Source organism: Puma concolor, chromosome B4 (genome assembly GCF_028749965.1).
Source record: "Puma concolor isolate L17-30 chromosome B4, mPumCon1.1.hap2, whole genome shotgun sequence".
In the NCBI taxonomy this organism is placed as follows: Eukaryota; Metazoa; Chordata; class Mammalia; order Carnivora; family Felidae; genus Puma; species Puma concolor.
The window spans coordinates 104,692,460-104,707,931 of NC_141673.1; the positions used below are offsets into that span (position 1 = coordinate 104,692,460).

General features: G+C 47.5%; 1 protein-coding gene across 5 annotated transcripts in view; it reads left to right on the forward strand.

The window, feature by feature from the left end:
- Positions 1-5,373: 5,373 nt before the first annotated feature.
- The window catches only part of TSPAN11 (tetraspanin 11), a 73,866-nt gene continuing 63,767 nt past the window's right edge, over positions 5,374-15,472 (forward strand). Inside the window, exon 1 of one of the 5 annotated variants that reach the window (XM_086714307.1) lies at positions 5,374-5,676. The gene's annotated coding sequence lies outside the window, so the exon portion shown is untranslated. The remainder of the gene's footprint in view (positions 5,677-15,472) is intronic. The other 4 variants (XM_086714308.1, XR_015253877.1, XM_086714310.1 and 1 more) reach the window with 4 other exon arrangements.

Sequence of the window (15,472 nt, forward strand, 5' to 3'; positions counted from 1 at the left end):
TGGCTCAGGTCACGATCTTGCAGTTTGTGAGTTCGAGCCCCGCGTCAGGCTCTGTGCTGACAGCTCGGAGCCTGGAGCCTGTTTCGGATTCTGTGTCTCCCCCTGTCTCTGCCCCTCTCCTGCTCATGCTCTGTGTCTCTCTGTCTCTCAATAGTAAATAAATGTTTAAAAAAAAAAAAAAAAGAAAGAAAACATCCCAAACATCCATCAATAGGGGGTAGGGGGTTGATTGAACAGATTGTAGTACATCCATACTTTATATATAAAAAATGATGCAATATACCATTAAATCCATTGACATAAAAAGATGACTAGAATATATTCTAAAACAAAGTAAACCTGGTTACAAACACACACACACACACACACAACTGAAATGGTGTTTACCAAAATAATATGATGATTATCTCAGATGGCTACAATTTCAGATGATTTTATGGTCTTAATATTTTATATCAATCAAATTTTTCTATAATAAGCATATACAGATGTTACACTTTTGAAAATATTAAAAACCTCATCTGTTATTCCCCCAAAATAAATTTTAACATAAATTCTCCAGGAAAATTCACGTTTATCCAAAGGTTTCTCTTCCTCCCTAGTATGTGACCTTGGATACCTGGAAAGCCTATGCCCCAGCTACAGAAGCAGAGTCTCTAGAAAACTTCAGGAAGATGAAGGAGGACTAGTCCCATGTGCTACACAGACTAAAAAATTCAAGCTGTGAATATTTAAGTGTCATTTTGCATGTTATTTATATATTTGTTCAGCTGTCTGTACTTATGTTTTCTGTATCCTAGATGTGTTTTTCTATGTTTTGCCTGAAATAATGTTTTCCTGAGAGAGAACCAGGCTGTAAAGTCCTTCATGTAGGTTGTCAGGAGAGCATTTCAAGCAGTTTGACATCTAAGCAATTATTTCAACACTGTTAATGAAGATCGATAATTATTTCAAGCACTAATTAGCACAGCTAATGTTCTTGATGCCATTAGTATACCTCACAACAGTTTAAAAACTCCTACATCTAGTATAACATCGCTCTCATGGGACTCATACCTGAGCTTGTACAGTTCAATTCCACAATCATTTCTCTACCACTTCCTATTAAACGCCAGATATCATTGCAAAAATGAGTAGGTTAAGTCATCAAGTTCATAGTCAAATGCAGGCTGAATTCAAGCTAATCTAAACTGATCAATATGTGATATCTGATCAGTTGCTATTCCTTCTGGAAAAGGAAAGGTGTTGACCAGATGCTATGAACCTCTACTTCTCACAGGGATGATGAAACTAAGGCCAGTCTCCATTCTCTAAGAGGGTAGAAAGACTCTCAGGAAGAGTTTCTCCCCCATTTTAAAGACTTAAAGGGGAAACAGGCTGAGTCAGACACACTATGGGATGTGTATGCGGATCGGCTTGACTTCTACCTGAGGCTTTTCTACCAAGAACATAGATGTTTTTCCTGGGAGTGACTCAGAGTCTGTATGAAGAGTTCTCATCAGGGCCACATCAGCACGGCAGCACTGCTCAAACAAGCAGGAGTGTCAGGCAGGCCGGAGTAGAGGTTGTCAAGGGTTCGTTCGTTTTTGTGCAATCTTCCTAGGTGGTGACTGGAAGTTTGGAAAGACAGGCTTGTGCTCAGGGGATGGAGAAATCCAAGTTTTAGGTTTCCCGACCTGTGATGGTACAACCTGGAAGCTACGCTAAGCGAATGTGCCATTCATCCTGAGGATGCCACCAATACCCTTTGGTGCGGTGGGTGCCTGTGTGTGTGTTGTATATATGTATATCCACACACACACACAAAGGTATTTTCTGTGACTCTCTTCTATTTCGAGGAATAAATATAGAAATTCTATTTCTAGGAATGGATATAGATACTGTGATGGGGGAGCCAGGATATCAGGCCCTGTGCTGGCCTGGAGGGGATCGCACAAGACCTACCCTGTAACTCCTAGTAATAGGTATAGGCCATTTTATTTTTTATTTTTTTTAAGTTTATTTATTTATTTTGAGAGTGAGCGAGTAAGAGAGTGGGGGAGGGGCAGAGAGACAGGGAAAGAGAAACCCAAGAAGCCTCCACACTATCAGCGCAGAGCCGACACAGGCTCGAACTCATGAACCGTGAGATCATGACCTGAAATGAAGTCAACTCACTGAGCCCCCCGCCACGCACCCAGGTATAGGCCATTTTAGAGCAAAGGAAGTCTAAGTGTTACTACCATTATTTTTACACATCCCAGAAAGTCTACAAGCTCTCTACTCCGGCTTCCCATGTTGGATTGCTCTATCAGCTGTAAGGCAGGGTCAAGGCAGAAGCTCCTGGCACCCAGCCGGGGGCAGAGCTACAGACCTGGAGGAGAAGCACGGGTCTCCAAATCTGGGACGAAAACTCCTCCCTCACAGTAGCTTCATACTTAGGTTTCCACAGTCCTTCTCATTTGTTTTTCCAAAGTAAGAGACCACTCTCCCCATTTTGCAGATGCAAAACTCAAGGGCCAGACCTAACAGCCACACCAAACGCTTGTGACTCGGCCAGTGCTCAGACTCAAGGAAACCACTGAAAGGGGAGACCATGACAACAAGAGCTGTCTCCTCCATTCTCTGCAATCTCTGGGCAAAGAAATCACAACATTCTTCTTACGAACACAGAAGAACAGAACGCAAGACTTCCAACTCATGTCCCTCTCTCTTCCCTCCTCATCTAGCCCAAGCCAAACCTCCAGTTCCCTTCCCACAGACGTTCGATTCTCAACCTTCTTCCTCAGCGTCTTCAAGTGTGTTCTGTGAAATAAAATGGCACAGAAGGAGATCTTGTGAGTGGAGCAGTGGTGGGGCAGCGGCCATCCCTTCATAGAAAGGGAGGACCAAACAAAACAAAAGCTACAAGTGCAGGAGTTCAGATTCTAGACCTGTGGGGTCTGGTGCAGAAGCCACTGCACATGTGTAGCTGTTGAGCACTTGAGATGTGCTAAGTGCAGCAGAAAGACGAAATGTTTTGTTTCAATTAATTTTAATTAAACTTAAGTTTTAAAATTGACCATTCAATTCGGTTATTGGACAGCAAAAGTATGTACGAAGCAAGTGAGATTTGTAACTACTTCTTCAAACATACACATTATGAACTCTAAATGCAGATCAAGGATTTCCAATGAAAATGTAGCATCTAAACTCAGATGCACTGAGTGTAAAACACACACCAGAGCTGGAAGACTTCGTAGGAAGAAAATGCAAAATATCTCATTAATAATTTTTATACTGATGCATGTTGAAATGAACATACTTTAGATATATTCTGTTCAATAAAGTTGTATCATTAAAATTAATTTCACCTGATTCTTCTTTTTATATTTTTAAATGTGGCTACTGGGAAATTTTAAATTGTGTATCATATCTCTATGGGTTCTTTGCTGTAGATGTTTAATGTTCCCGGGGATAGTGCTGGAGACGGGATATCCTGGTCCAGAGCCTCATTTATCACTCGCCCTCTCATATTGCTACAAGGTCCCTCCGGAACACTTTCCAGCCCTCTCTTTCTGAATTTCTGGTTTAATGTTACTGACACTGGGAACACGCACTTCCCTTCACCCTTACCCCACTGACAGTATTCTCTCTCCCTAATCCTGCTCCCCACTTGCCTCCTCTACCCTGCTTTGGAAAACCCATTTCTACTACGAAGAGCTCTCCTGTCCCTCCCCATTTCAGTCTTTTCCTTTAACCCCACCTTCCCTGACTTTTTCTGACAATTTCTGTCTCTTGAAACAGCTTCAGTAGAGGTGAAGGTCTTCATGAGAGGTCTGCTTCATTAGACCTCTTAGAGGTCTTAGAGGAAGGTCAGGAGGAGAGGCCATCATTGTCTGTTCTTGCCAGGTCTCTCTGCTGCCACATGTCTCCCACCTTCCCTCTCGAATGCTGGTGACAGATGTTCATGCCCTCTGTCTTCACCCCCTTTGTTTCACTCTCCCTTTCTCTCTGACTCTACACCTCAGGTTGGATTTCTGGAAAACAGGCTCTGCATAGAGATGGAGATTGGTGGGTAGGAGGTCTATCGGGAGATAGTCTTGGGAACAACTCCTATAAGAAAGTGAGGAAGTGAGACCAGACAGAGAGTGAACTTGAACTGAGATGCAGTTTCCACAGAGGCCTCAGCTGATCCCCTGGGGAACCTAGGAGCTGGGATAGCCCTTTAGGGTCCTCTGGTATGAAAGGAAGCAGATGTGTCTTTGTAGTCCTGCATCAACCAATTGGACCAGATGCCCCAAGGAGGGGCTATCTGGCTTACAGTCCCCACTACTGAAATGACCCTCTCAAAAGTCTCCCAAAGATCTCATTTCTAAGTCTAACCCTGTTTTCTTGGGCACCCTCCCCTTTGGTGTTCCTGTAGCACGGGCTCCTATGGAACATACACTCTTCTCCTCGATCTGGGTGTCCTGCACAGTGCTGACCCTCCTGGATGGCATCAGTTTCTTTCTCTGGCTCCTTTTCAAACATCTACCTGGGCTCTGTCCTCAGCCTGGCCCTCTCCACATTGTCCAAACTCAGCTTCACGTCACCCAGAGTCTGCTCTCAGACTTCCACACTCACAGCACCACCATGGTCCTTCTTCAGACCCCCTCTCTACCTCTCCATGTACACCACACACAGCAAGCTCTGTAGAACCCACACCCACCGCATCTTCTGCACTCACTCCCATTTCAGGTCTTCCTCTCACACGGACCATTGTCGGCTCTGCTGATTTTTCTCTACTGCCATGCCTCCGTCAGCAATCCCAGCCTCCAATGTCTTCCCTGACCTAGCACCCTGGTAAATGGGTAACCTTGCTCGCAGCAGTCAAGTTCCAGAAGCACATGGCTGGATAAGCAGGGGCCTTTGTAGCTTCGAGAAATAATCTGCTCCACAGCTAGAACACAGCCAGTTAGTGGCAGCTTTGCACCTGTTCTCCGCCAGGGCCCAGCCAGGGATCTGTCCATCCTTCCTCTTGCCTCCAGTCTAGGAAGAGGTCTTGATTCTCCCTGGGCCCAGGAAACATAAAGCCCATGGTCCACAACACTTTCACTGGGACAGGGCGGTGATGGGAGTCTTCCCTACGCACAGGGGATCTGCCGAGGGAGAGGGGCGGCTCTTTGGGATCAGAGGGGCTTGTGCCTAGAGTCCCTGGGAGCCCCCACAGGCCAATGTCTCCCAGGACCTGAGCCTTGGAGGAAACTAGGGAAAAGCAAGACCTGAGAGAGGCCCCAGGGCGGGAGGCCCAGGAGCGGCGGGCAGACGCGAGATTGTGAGCCGCCCCTCCCCTCCCGGCAAGGATCCCCGGGCAACCACCCAGCTGCCCCTAACTCCGATTTAATTGGCTCTGTGAGCTCCGAACTGAAGAGAGGCCAACTCCCAAACAAAGAGGCGGCCCAGCTCAGGGCTTCTGGGCGAGGCCAGCCCGGCTGGGAGGAACGGAGCCCGGGAATCGGAGCGGGGCGAGCCGGGAGGGTGGGCGCTCGGGAAGCGGGGCGGGGCGGGCCGGCAGGAAGTGCCCGGGGTGCTGGGGCTGGAGCCAGGCCGCCCGCACCCTGACCCTCTGAAGGTGGGAGGGCCCGGAGCGCGGCGGGGGTGCCGGGCGAGCGCCGCGGCGCCTCGGGAGGCTGCGGGTCCCGTCGCTGCGTGAGGAGCCCCGCTGCGGGAGGCCCGGTAAGCGCCGGGGTGGGGTGGGGGGCGGTGGAGAAGCGCGCGGGGGGAGGGGGAGAGGGAGGACGCGCGGGGACCAGGGGGCCCTGCCCGCCAGTCGCGCCCCAGCCCCGCGCGGAGGAGCGCCCCCACCTCCCTACCCGCGCCCCCGCCGCCTTTCTGAGCCGGACGGTGGCGGGGCCTGGGCTGGCGGGGTCGAGCGGACTCTGGGTGCGGGTGGGGGCAGGGGACCTCCGGTCCCTCAGGATGGGCGCGTGCACGCACTGGGGTCGGCCGGGGCCGCAGCGTTTGTGCCCCTAATCATACTGTCCAGTGTGCCGTTCTGCACTTAGGGCCCTGGGAGGGAGCTCTGGGCTTCTGAGTGGCTCGTGCCGCCCAGCGTGCTCAGTGTCAGTCTGCCTCTCCTCAAAATGTCACCTGAATTCTGGTAGCTGGCTTTTATGCATAAACCCGGGGTGACCGGTCCAGAATAATCCTAGCTAGAATTGTGTGGAGCTTGGCCCCGTACTTCGTGCAAAACAGAGTTTGCTAAATGCTGGCAGCTGGTGTGTCTTCTGCATGCGCAGGTCCGTGCAGCAGATTGTCCACGAGTCCTATGGGGGCACATCTGCGTATTTGCGGGGACATGGCTGTGCGGGCCCTGTCACCTGTGTTTGCCTGTCCATTCCTGCAGGTGCAGTTGGCTGGTCTGATATGGGAAGAAGGAAGATGTGGATGGTTCTAGGGTGCATTGTTTTCACCAGTGATGTGTGCAGTGTCGACAAGTATGAACTGGCTGGAAAATATGAAAGGAGGGGTCAGTCTGCAGGGGCAGGAGAGCATCTCAGCTTGGGTCTGAATTGCTTTAGATGTCACCAGCAGGTGGGCACGCATGATGAGACAGCAGTGGCTCAGAGAGAAGAGACAGCTTCTAGAAATACCCCTAAGTACCCTCCAAGGCATAAGATGTAGATGGAAGGGTGGGAGAGAGAGAACGAGGGTGGATACTCTGTTTAATTTGTGAGCGTTTTGATGATAGCTACCTTTGGGGTCTGGAGCCCTGGGTTTGCATCAGAATTCAGTGGTTGTTACTACGTCACTAGCAATGTTCCCTGCACAGGTTGCTTTGGGGCTCAGTTGCTTTGTGTGCAAAATGGAACTAATAATTGTCGTCTTGCCTACCTCGTGAGGTGACTGGAAGCTCAAATTTGCTAATGCCTGTGCAGTGCTGGGACAGTGTTCGGTTCCGAGGGTGAAAGGCAAACACTCCGAGACTTGGGGAACACTCTGAGAGCCTGGGGCTGTTTGCCTGGGGGTACGAGAAGAAGCCGTTTGCATAGTGCTTCCCTTGATGTTCAGCATCATAGGAGCACATGCCTGGAGCCTGGCTTTGGACTCTTGGTGTGTGACATACCTACAGACCCATGTGTGGTGCCGGAGGTTTTGTGAATGCTTCTATAAGAAGAAAACTGACTTGGCTGGTCTTTAAGTCATTTAACCCCACAGCAGTTTGACTTTCCAGGTAGCCTTCCTCCAGGTGAGCCACCATCTTGCCAACAATAGAAGCAGTAAGGAGCACTTTCCACAGTTTGCCGCCAGGGAGATAGGAGAGGAGGAATCTTTCCCAACTAAGGTCATGGGTCTGGGATGTCAACTGCATGGTGCTGTCTGCTGGGGTACAGCGCTCCCAGACTCTAACTGGCCGAGCAGGGCTGAGAGGGTGCCAGGAGTCATGACAGCCCCGAACCCCAGGGCATGGTTGGTGGCTTGTGGGCAGTTGGATGTCCCCTGCCTTGTTTGCATGCAGTGGCTATTTAGTAAACACTGTGAAAGGAGAGAGCCCTGAAAACCCAGGGTCAAGGACTGGCTCGGGCTTCTGACTTGAAGGGTGACCTGGAGAAAGTCACTTCACCTCTTTGGGTCTGCTTCCTCATTGGTCAAAATCAGGGCATCTTTCCAGATTCTTGTTGTGCCATCAGTTCACATTTTGCTTCCTCAGACAGACCTTTCCCGATACCCCCAACTAAAGTAGCTTTCTCCTGGGGCACCTGGGTGTTTCAGTCGATTAAGTGGCCGACTTTGGCTCAGGTCATGATCTCGCGGTCCATGAGTTCGAGCCCTGCATCTGGCTCTGTGCTGACAGCTCAGAGCCTGGAGCCTGCTTCGGATTCTGTGTCTCCCTCTCTTTCTGCCCCTCCCCCATTCATGCTCTGTCTCTCTCACTCTCAAAAATAAATAAACATTAAAAAAATTAAAAAAATTAAGTAGCTTTCTCCTGGCCCGCAGTCACATTGCCCTAGTCCTTTATAGCACTTTCCATCATCTGAACTTAGCTCTGCTACATCCAGCCACATTGGGAGATTCAGGAAAGCAGGGGCTTCCCCTGTCCTCTTCCCTGCTGGCTCACCAGCACCTGGAACACAGTAGGTACTTGAGAAACGTTGTGTCAGTGAGCAAATAACTTAGTAAGCGAGGAGTGGCAGCCTGCTTTTCATATTGTGCTCCCTGGAGCTTTTGAGGGAGGAGCAAGCCCCATGAGCAGGGCCCTGGGTCCCTCACTGCAACAGCTGGGGGATAATCTGGGTTACTGGCTGCCTTCCAGGTAGGATTTCCTTTGAAGAAAGGGCCCTCCCACTAAAATAAAACTGGAAAACCATTGTGGCAGAAGACTCCTGGGCGCCTGTGCAACTCCAGCTTGAAATAATAGTACCGAATTGGTAGTAGTGCCCACTGGGTTCGGACACTCAGGTCCCATACGTCGTTCCTGCCCGGCCGTGGAAGGCGTCACAGGGCTGTTTGTTCTGCAGCCGGCTTAATTTCCTGACATTTTGGACAAGGTTAATATGAAAATGGTTTTGCACACAGTACGGCAACAAGGGGCACATCGGAACTGTGAACCGTGTGTGAGATAAGCGGGAGGTGACACCGAGTACTGCACAGTGGATAAGCCACACTCTGATATTTGAGAGCTGCCTGTTCAGGGTGACCGTGTCTGGCATTGTCCTCCCAGGCAGACCGCCCAGATGTGCCTCCTCCCCAGCAGATGTCCACTCAGCATGGTTTTTCTTGAGTAGTTGGCAGTGGACAGGAGCCCTCTCTCTGAGTGATTCCTGAACCTAGACAGCGACATGATGGTGCGCCCCGACATGTATTTACAGCAGCCCTGTCAGCCCCATGTAAAACAGCCGCTCCCGCTGTCTCTTCCTGTAGATATGTTTGCAGCTGGCATTGTGACTCCCATGTCCAGCACCGTGCCTGGGTTTTGGGCGTAGAACACCTGTTTACCACAACCTTTATTAATTCCCATGGGAGTTAGTATACCACAAACTAGTATACTGTATAGTATACTGTAATATTATATAACACAATGTTTTATATATATATATAATTATGTAAGATATATTAATGTTGCTTAGGATATAATATGTAATATATAATACAATATATGCTATACATATTAATACATATGGTACATTATTAATATGTATATATGTTATGTAATTATATTACATATTATATACTATTAGTATCATATATTATTATACACTATAGTACTATTACTATTATATACTATATATGTAGTATATAATATCTATAGTAATATATAGTGTATAATATATATAGTACTATAAATAGTATGTAATAGTAATAGTATATATAGTATACAATAGTACGTACTAGCAGTACGTATATAACACATAGTTATAGTATATATAACAGTATATAACAGTTACATAACATATAGTAATAATAATATATATTAACAGCACTCCCATTGATGGAGAAGGAGGTTCAGCTGTTTTGTTGGGTTGTTTTGGGAGCGTAGTTGAGGAGGGAGACTACAGAGAGAAGTGGAGGGAGGAGATAGAACCCAGAAGAGAACCCTTTGTTAATTCCTTCAGACCATTGACCTTGCTTCTTGTAGACGTCCCTGCTCTGGCGGACTCTTGTGGGCTCCTAGGTTCATGAGGTTTGTACTTACAAGGGGTTGTGCTGTCTGTTGCCTGGTTGAGGGGAGGGCTTATCAATATGCACATATTTACCTGGTGCCTACATACTCACCTGGCACCTATTATGAGCCTCCGGGCCTGCCAATACTTAACCTCCAAGCATCGAGTTGTTGAGAAACCCCCAGGGAAGAAAGGAGAAAACAGCTGAGTGGAAGCTGTGTGGTGTGGTGCTCACCCAAGCCACAGCTGGAGCTCAGGGAGGGGAAGGAAAAGCGGTGTGAGGCAGGGGACGGTGGAGGGCAGAGAGCCCAGCTCTGGGTCAGACACTCCAGCCTGGGATCCCGGCCCTGCCCCTTCCTCCTGGGTGACCTTTCATGTGTTACGTGACCTCACTGAGGTTCAGTTTTCTCATCTGCCCACCAAAGAAAGGATCTCTAACTCCTGGCTGGCCTGGGTATGGATGGCTGAGTTAGGCCTGGAGAGCTCAAATTTGTAGAGGGGCACAGAGTGTGTGGGCTGCCCAAGGTGAGCACTCTGGAGAAGGGTCTCGCTGACAAGGGGGTCCACCAGGTGGTGACTGCTGCCCTGTGCTTTCAAACCCTGATCTTACGTGCCAGTCATCTGGGGATGGGGTGAGGGAGGGGGTCGCCCGGGCCAGCCAAGCCCCCAGTTTCTCCTCTGGGCCCCTTCCCTCCCCACTGGGCCATTCCACTCCCCACACATGACTGCGGGCAGGATGCATCTGGATTTCAGCGGCTCCCTCCCACCTCACTGCCCTGTGTACGCATCAGGCCCTTCTTAAAGGCTTAAGGAGTTTTACTGCAAAATGCCAAGAATTCAAGAATTGAGGATATTACAGAGGCTCAGGAAATGTTAAAGGAAATTGCTCTGACATTCCCTGATCTGGTTTGAAGTAGTAAGTTTTGAAATAGAGTTCCGTGACCCTCTTTGATGGCAGTGGATGAGAACCTGAAGTTTTTCTCACCTGTGTCCTGACTTACAGGTTCTTCTTTTTTGAACAGGGAGCTCAAGTTTTGAAAGATTCATGTGAGCCAAACTTCAATATAAATGAAAATGTGTTTCTCCATTGGAAACAATTAATCAAAGACCTTTTCTGCTTATGTCATTTACATTTTTAAAAGATCAGCCTAGACCATTTAACCAACAGATTCCAGTATGTTTAAAGGCTCAGAAAAGAACAAAGAACAAGATTGGGCTGGTGTTGTCCAGTTTGTCTGAGGTTTGGAACAGATTGTAAAATTATGAGAAGTTTTCCATTATCCCGTTTGATCACACAGATGTGGTAAGCTAACCTCTGAAGCTTTTTCAACAGGTAAAGGTCCATGTTTCCGTAAGTGCTCTTAGAATATTGTAAAGACATTTCTCTCTCAGAACCCCCTTCTACAGACAAGTACTAGGATTCTGACACTTGGACAACAATGTCTTATATTTCAGAATTACATTCCTTACCACTGCTCGAGGATAGAAATTATGTTTATTGACTTTCTATCCCTGGCAACTAGCACCATGCTGAACAAACAGTATGAGTTCAGTAAATGTCCACAAAATAGATATTTCCAGAGGGAGATTATCAGTCATCACTAAGACTGTGTGCTTAGGGAGAAATCCCACAACCAGGGCTGGCTACATAATTTGTGGGACCCAGTGCAAAATGAAAATATGGCCCCCTGATTCAAAAAGCACGAAAAAGTGCCATTGAAAGTAGTAAATGTAAAGCTTTTTCCTGTCTTCCATGGTCTCTTTCTTGACTTGTCATGGTGGTTTTGGTTGCTACTTAATGGCATTCCAAGTAAAGAAAAATTAAAATTTTAAATGATTAGCATGCATTTTGGTATCCATCTTTATATTGTGCAATGCCAGTTTTATCCAACGTTTATTTATTTTTGGGACACAGAGGGACAGAGCATGAACGGGGGAGGGGCAGAGAGAGAGGGAGACACAGAATCGGAAACAGGCTCCAGGCTCTGAGCCATCAGCCCAGAGCCTGATGCGGGGCTCGAACTCACGGACTGCGAGATCATGACCTGGCTGAAGTCGGACGCTTAACCAACTGCGCCACCCAGGCACCCCGTGCAATGCCAGTTTTAAACACACGTATGTGAGCATTTAACTCCTATGTAGAATCACCAAAATCACACAATTCAAATATCATAGCTCATGTTTTGTTCTTCTCAGAACACTGGAAATGATGCACAAAACGACCTCAGCTGTTTTTATTTCACTTCTTGATACACGCACATTCTTTTTATTTTTTTATTTTTTTTAATGTTTATTTTACAGAGAGAGAGAGAGAGAGAGACAGAGCACGAGTGGGGGCAGGGCAGAGAGAAAGGGAGACATAGAGTCTGAAGCAGGCTCCAGGCTCTGAGCTGTCAGCACAGAACCCGACGCAGGGCTCAAACCCATGATCAGTGAGATCATGACCTGAGCCGGAGTCGGATGCTTAACCGACTGAGCCCCCCCAAGCTCCCCAATACATGCATACTCTGTCAACACACTGTCACACTCCACTTCCAGCCTAAGGGGAAAGGAAGGATTGAAAGGAAAGGCAATAGTGCATGGACCTTTCTTCCCTTTAGTTCATCCTTTTCAGTGCAAGTAGGTGACTGATGCAGGAAGGACCCCAAGTAGGAAAGGACAGGGTATCATAGGGTTCCTTAGCTGTTGGTGTTTCTTACAAGGCATCGCTCACCTTCTGCATTTGAACCCAGCTCTGGTTCCAGCAGAGAACTTGACCTCCCTGGGTCATCTGCTCCTGCTTACTCTGTCAAAAACCAAACACCTTATCTTGTACTCACTCACTTTGCAGCTCCTTGAACTCCACACCTGAAGGGTCCCCTGGATTTCTGTGCTCATGGATGTGAGAAATAAGCCCACTGACCCAGTTAAAGGAGGGACGCCAAGACTCAGAGCACAGTGAAGTGAGGCTTTAACCAACGTTCTTGCAACAGCAGGTTTCTGATGGACAGGCACACAGGGGACAGTTACAGCAGATAATTTATCTCCTAGCATTCAGGTCCCTCCCCTGGTTCCTCATTGGCTGAGTCCTGCAGAGGATACAGCCTTACCTGGACGTCGCCTCTGCCCATGTAAGGCAAAAAGGAGTCTATTGGAACAAATGTACATTCCCTGAGGTGATGCAGCAGCGACTTCGGGTCTTTAGCCCATGCTCATTGTAAAGCCCACAAAAGCCCAGGAAATGGAGAGGGGAAAAATAACCAGGAAGTGAAGTGTCTTAGGGTTTTGGACTCCACTGGGGAGTGGGAGGAGGGGGGAGAGCAGGTTTGAACATATTTCCAAAGGTTGTAAACCTATTGTTAACTAGACGGTATAGCTTTTTGGTATTTCTGAAAATGAATCATCTCCCTTCTCACATGGGCATCATGGATTGAATGAGATCAGCAAGGAACAGTGGACACACGCACTGAGCATTTCTCTCTGTTCACATTGATGCCCACTGTCCCATAGGGCTTCACTTACAAAACACAAGCTCAAAGATTAAATCATTAAAAATTCCAAGATGCCAACAGCAGAGCATTAAACAGAGCGCCAGTCCCTTGTCAGCACAGGGCACTGTGAGTCTGCACAGTTGCCTGCTTGTGGAGTCAGCCCAGGCTTCAACCCTTGACCTTCCATTTTGGTTACATTTTTAGATGGTGGTCCACTTGGGGCAGAACAGATCCTTTAAATGAGCGGGCCATTCAGGTGCCCTGAGATTCTAGTTAGTCATTTCTGTCTTTGGAAAACAGCAGAGGCTTCCATTTCCTTGTCCAGGTCTCCATCCTTCTCCTTTAAAGCATTTACGTTTTTGAAACGTCAGTTTGGATCTTTCACTCACAGGTTCTAGTGTGGTTGAGAGGCTCAAAAGAAAAGAACAAAGGACAGGAGGAGAGGTGAGAATAGTCCATTTTGCCTGAGGGTTGGAATATGCTGGAAAGCGAAAAGCTTGTAGGAGTTCTAAGTCTGTTCAGAGATACTGATTAGCTGTTCCAGGCATGACCATTTTCATACTGAAGCCAAGCGGATGGTTTGCCATGGGGAAAGGTATGGCTTTGTTACCAAAGGACGAGTTGATCTTTGGGTGACTGCACATTTTGGGGTGCTTTTTGCACACAGGCTTTAGGGAAGCCAGGCCTTCTGGGAGAAATAAATCCCACTCTCTGTGGGGAGAGAGGTGAGGCAGGGAGACAGGAATTTAAGACTAGTGCTAGAGCAAAATGAAATACTCAGAAAGCAATTCACACTTCTTGATGGCAGAGCAGATAGCTCCGGGCTTTTCACTGCTCTGGAAACCTCAAGTTCCAAGCAAGTACTAGGAAGCAAGTACTAGTACCAGGAACTGAAAAGGGAGTTTTTTCCACCTTTTTTTTTTTTTTTTTTTTTTTTTTTTTAATATATAAAGACCTGTTGGAAGAAGTAGTTAGAGATAGCACAGAAGCCACATTTACATTGTACCTTGAATGCCTTTAAGTTGGTCTACCTTCTGCCTTGGTGTTCCTGTATTGTCCAAATAATGCTAATTGTAAGTAGCAATTTCCATCATCAAATTTGGTAGTTGCATGACTCACTGTTCTCCAGGGGTCCACAAAATGGTTCTGTATGGCCTACGGGCTACAATTATGTATTTAAAAGGCTGAAGCAAATGAACAAAACAAAGAGGAATATGCAACAGAGGCCATGTGGGCCGCAGAGCCTGGGACATTTACTAACTAGTCTTCTAACAAACGGTTTGCAGAGCCCCAGTCCACCCACCTGAGGTTATTGACAGTTTGGGGACCCCAGAGCACTGAACGTGGGCACAGGGGCTAGAGGAAGGCCTAGCCTCTGAACCCTGGTCTCTGAGACACCGCTTTCATTCACCTGGGCTGCAGCCTGGGAGGCCAGATTTTTACAAACTCCTCAGGTGGTCTTAGTGCAGCAAGTGTGAAAAGCATGGTCCTGAGACAGTTGTTCTCAAAGTGAAGTTCTGCAGAATCAACATCTTATTGAATTATTAGTGGCTTATTAGAACCTCAAAATCCAGGGTGGACTCCGACCTGCTAACTCAGAAACTCCCCGGGGGTAGACCCAGAGATCTATGTTTTAACGAAGCTTCCGGGCCATTCTGTTGCAAGTTTGAGAACTCTAAGGCTTGGCCTTTCAAACCTGAACCTGCTCAGTCAGGCAAACGTCATGTCACAAGGGCATTGGGTAGAGAGCACAGGAGGAAGGGGGGGAGGCTGGCAAGGGGGCAGCAAGGCCTCCAAGTCTTTGCTTTGAAATCTAAGGCTTTAAATGACTGGAATTGTTCTTTTATTCACAACTGAGGCTCTGGAAGGTGAAGTGAGCCACAGGAACCAGAACTTGGGACCAGAATAACACTACTAACAACAACAGTCATGAATTCCTCCCTTATGAAAGTTATCATTAACAATAGGTTTGTGCTCTACTTTTCATTACTACATATGTTTGTCTTTGAGTATCTTAACTTACATAAGGTTTCCACTTGGTAAACTCAGGGGTTTAAGCACACTTCTGAACTGTCTTGAAATAATTTAAATAAACATATATGTGCGTAGGAAGTAGGAAAGCTATGTTGCTGACCTTCACCCCATAACTGATGGATGAATTCTCTTATCCCAACTGCCCCCTCTAGGGATTCTCATAGGGTACTCTGCCCAGGTGCTAGCCCTCCAACAATGTAGCATGGGGGATATTTATGAGTGTAATAGGATCTATGACTTATTGATGGCCTACTATGTGCCAGGCAGGCATGGTGTGATGTTTTAACATACATTATTTCCTGGAATCATGACAGACTTATAAAGTCAGTGGTATTATCCCCATTTTACAGTCATGAATGTTGAGGC